This window comes from Lontra canadensis, unplaced genomic scaffold, assembly GCF_010015895.1.
Source record: "Lontra canadensis isolate GAN:19392208 unplaced genomic scaffold, GSC_riverotter_1.0 scaffold33, whole genome shotgun sequence".
Taxonomy (NCBI): domain Eukaryota; kingdom Metazoa; phylum Chordata; class Mammalia; order Carnivora; family Mustelidae; genus Lontra; species Lontra canadensis.
Window position 1 is genome coordinate 7,979,231 of NW_022631027.1, and position 4,745 is coordinate 7,983,975.

General features: G+C 44.8%; 1 pseudogene; it reads right to left on the reverse strand.

The window, feature by feature from the left end:
- Positions 1-349: 349 nt before the first annotated feature.
- Positions 350-4,414, reverse strand: LOC116873453 (annotated as a pseudogene).
- Between the last annotated feature and the right edge of the window lie 331 nt (positions 4,415-4,745).

A 4,745-nucleotide genomic window follows, 5' to 3' on the forward strand; every position in this document is an offset into this window, starting at 1 on the left:
ACACTTTATCTATTTCTTTTGCCCCTGACCACAGATGTACGTATCAATTTAGATACAGTTTTAAGTGTTAATCCTTTTTCTAAAAAATCATAAGTATCTTCTCTAAGTTACTACAGTCTCGTAAATAACATACTTACAAAATTAAGTTTACTGGTGGTTTCCCTTATAAAAGATGCTACTTTGTCATTCTAAGAAATTTACAATTCAGAAAAGTCAAAAATTAGAAGAAAAAAAACACCTATAGTCTCACCACATATAAATTCACTCACTATCTGTATTTTGGAACCATTATTACAATATTTAATCATTGAGTAATTTTTAATTTTTTTTCAGTGTCTACAATTTTATTTTAATATAATCTAAACAGATACCATTTAGAAAATACCAAGAAAAATTTATGTGTAAGAGTTGATATTACTGGGGTGCCTGCGTGGCTCAGTGGATTAAGCCTCTGCCTTCAGCTCAGGTCATGATCTCAGGATCCTGGGATCCAGCCCCACCAGGCTCCATGCTTCACAGCATGGAGCCTGCTTCCCCGCCCCCCACCCCCACCTCTCTCTCTGCCTGCCTCTCTGCCTATTTGTGATCGCTCTCTCTGTCAAATAAATAAAATCTTTAAAAAAAAAAAAAAGTTGATATTATTGCATTTGGGTAAAGCTGGCAAGTTCTTGCTACTAGCATAGTTCCGGAAACACCTCGGAGGAAACTTAATATATTGGAATAGATGTTGTGGCATTTAGCCCCCAGTTTGATAGCTCTGACGGACAACTAAAATTGTCAATGTTTGGTACTAGATGTAAAGCTTCATCTGTTACTTCTGTGACCTTTAAGACTTTTTATGCATCTTATATCTAAATTTTTTTTAAACATTTTATTTATTTGACAGACAGAGATCACAAGTAGGCAGAGAGGCAGACAGAGAGAGAGGAGGAAGCAGGCTCCCCGCCAAGCAGATAGGCAGATGCGGGACTCGAACCCAGGACCCTGTGATCATGACCTGAGCCGAAGGCAGAGGCCCAACACACTGAGCCACCCAGGCGCCCTCCTATATCTAAATTCTTAAGCAGTCTGTCATCTCATAAATCCAAGTCTTCTGGAAGAGTCTGCTGTGCCAGACTTGCAAACAAAATATCAGTCTCTAGCTCATCAAAACGCAGTTTGATGCCTCTTCAACAGCCTTTGATATGTATCCCTAATCTGTAGGATCTAAATGTGAAAATTGTTCCTCCAACATTTTCAATTACAGATTGTGGAAGATTTTTGCTTTCACTGATTTCTCGGATCCACTCTTTTACCAGGTTATTTAATTTTCCCCAAATTAAAATCCTGCGCTGCAGTTCGTCTTCCTCTTCAAAAACTCCAAAGGGTTGCAGAGTCTCAGTTGGTATCTGTGTTAGTAGGCAGTGTCCTTGAGGGCTGCTAAGCTGATCCGAGAGGTAAGGTCATAGTGCTTCTGCGGCTTCTGTGTTTGCTGTGATCCCTGCTCTTTAATTGGAAGCAGCAAGGTGTCCTCAGCGGGCACCGCCCAGTCACTTCCCCGCCCCCCGCGCCAGGCCCTCCCGCTGATGATCCATTGAGGCTCGTGGGTGGAGGCGGGGCTCCGAGGGCCACAGCCCTGAGTCCAACCCCCTTCCCTCCGCCCCCCCCCCCGCCCCCGCCCCACCGCCGCTCCCGCGGCTTTCAGCCCTTCTCCTCCTTCCCCTTCGTCCTAATATGGCCCCCGCGAGGTTTTTTTAAAATTGGTATATATTTGCATATTTATATATAATTATGTATATATTTCATTATAATAGATGATTGAGATTCCTGGAGGGAAGTAGGGCCTGAAGGGGGTGGTAGAATTGGTTTGTGATGGTGTTTAGTGCTGCTCTAAAATCTTTCTCCTTGGAAGCTTATGATAGAATTCTATTTCTCCACCCTCTTGAAGTCAACCGTAACTTTACCTAATGGGATAGGAGCAGGAATGGCATGTGTCTGTTACAAGTAATCTGGAGTACTGAAAATTTGCCGGGCTTCTCCTGCCTGATGTGGAAAGTACCAGATGGTGGAAGTTGCATCAGCCTGAGTCTTTGTGTAAGGAGGAGGCAAAACAGAAAGAGCCTCGAAAAGGTGATTAAAGAAAGTTTAATGAGATTACTAGGTACAGCTGTGTGACAAGATATAGGGAAACTGCAGAAGCTAGAGGCATACCACAGGGCTAGCTACAGAAGGACACCTACTGTCTCTGCACTGGAGAGGGCAAGAAGAGGGAGGGATGGCTGAAACCAGTGAGAGTACAGTAGGAGGAGAGAGCTGTGGCCTTTGGTGTCAGAATGCATAAACTGTTACCTCGTCAAGAGGGGATCAACCCAACAGTGTTTCTCTGCCCTCCCATTTTCCAGTCTCCTGCCAGTCCTTCCCATTGGCCAAACCCAGCTGGAAATTTGGTTAATGCTGTGGATGAAAGTTGGGATCTGAGGGCACAGAGCAGAGTGTGAAAAGATGGTGAATGGGTCTGAAAGAGCAAACGAAGGCTCTGTTCTTAGTCAACCCTCCCTCCTTTTTCCCCTCAGTGTCCACTAGGATTCCTTTTTTTTTTCCTTCCAGGTGAAAAATTCTTTTCCCAGCAAACAAGTTACACACCCAAAGTCCCATCAGCTGGTATAGCCTCCCCAGGTGTTATCAATTAAGTCCTTTTCACACCTGAAACCTAAGACGTTAACCACCACCAGTGCTCTCCACTGTGGATCTTTTAAAAAGAAGAAAGAGAGATAGTGAATTAGTGTAAAACACTGTTGCCACTGTCTAACATGGACAATATCCAGCACAGTATGGCCCTCTGGCCCCTTAACGTCCATGTGATTCATTAACTTGTGTGCTTTGATGATTAGACAATTGGAGCTCCCTGGAAGAAAATGGTTTGCAGGTGAAAATGGGGCCAAGAAAGAATTGGATACTAGGGTAGCAAGAACAGAATGACAAACCAGGAGCTTCTGAGCTGAGTTGTCTTTATCATCAGGATCCAATTATAAAGGCCACAATCCTGATCAGCAAACTGTAGCCCATCTTTAGAGGGACATAGGATCCAGAGAAGGGACTTAAGTAAAAAGGAGGTGAGGTGGTGGTTAACAGGCTACCAAGCTGGTCTTCGGGGTGGGAGTAGAGAATACTAATTCTATCTGGTAATAGCCCAGAAGTTTGAGGAGACAAGCCTCTTCCAGCACGGTTAGATAGACAGGAAGCAGCCCAATGCTCCTGCAACACATTATCATTCCATTAATATTGAGCATTATTTTGGGTCGTGTATCATCTTGAAAACTGGAGGTATGATGTTAAAAAATAGGGAAGAAAATCCTTGTCTTTATGGAGCTTGGGTAGAAGTGAGGAAGGCAGAAGTCAGATACACTCATTCAAATGGTTCATTCACTAATAATACAGAAAACATGCCATGGAGAACTCTGTGCCAATATCCAAGCACACGCTGGGGCCCTACCTAGTCCGGAGAGTAGGGAAAGACCTTTCAGGGAGACGGATGTATCTGAATGTGTCCCAAGATCATTAGCGGCCAGTTGTGAGAGCACTGGACCATTTCCAGACACCACCCCATCTTGGTGAAAGGCCTCCCCATAACTAACCCACAGCCTTGACTCTGCCAAGCTGCAGGCCTGCACAGGACAGAGCCAGGTGGAAGACTGACCCTGGAAGAGTCCAAAAGAGACATAGCTGGGAATGGTTACACGCGGTGGCTCCAATTCCATTTCCTCCATGAGTCTAATATTTTACTCTATGTGTGTGTATGGCGGTGGGGGGCGGGGTGATGGAGGGACACTTTTCTGTCTCTGTCTCCACTGCTATTTCCTTGTTTGCTCCAATGTTGGGTCTGTAAACCATTAAAAGTGAATCTCGGGTACTTGAGGCAAATGCTAAACTTTCTCACGTCATTCCTGCCTCTTCTTTCTCTTTGTGGTTCCTGTGTCTGCTCAGATTTCATTCATTTTGTGTGGTGGCTCAGAACTCTGAAGCCCTATGAACCTAGGTCCCAGTGCTGGCTTCCCCGGTCACCAGCTGTGAGACCTGAGGCAAGTTCCTTTCTGTCCCTTAGCTTCAATTTCCCTGGTTATAAACAGAGGCTAATAACAAAATCTCCCTCACAAGGCTAGTGTGGGAACAGAATGGGATATGCCACTGTAAATGGAATCTCTAGTTGTTATTCAGTTTTTCCACTCAGACCTGGCAGCAAAATCTAGATCCCAAACTTTGCCACTCATCCTCCACCAGGACACTGACTGCAGTTACTCTCAGGGCTGCTTCCCATAAACACCTCATCTAGTGCTGGGCTATAGGATGCCATGACAGGTTTGGCCAGGAAGTCCAAGCCCCTGGGGATATCAGGCAGCTCCTCCTCATCGTTCTTCTCCTCTCCATTCCTTCTCATGCCTTAAATGGTTCCTAATATGGATATAAATTTTTGTGTGGTTCTCCCCATATGTATGGAACAATTTTATGTAAACTCTTCTTAATTTAAAAGTCACACAAACAGGGGTGCCTGGGTGGCTCAGTGGGTTAAGCCTCTGCCTTCAGCTCAGGTCATGATCCCAGGTTCCTGGGATCGAGCCCCGCATCGGGCTCTCTGCTCACCGGGGAGCCTGCTTCCTCCTCTCTCTCTGCCTGCCTCTCTGTCTACTTGTGATCTCTCTCTCTGTCGAATAAATAAAGTATTAAAAAAAAAGTCACACAAATATAACATCATACATTTCTATATCTGG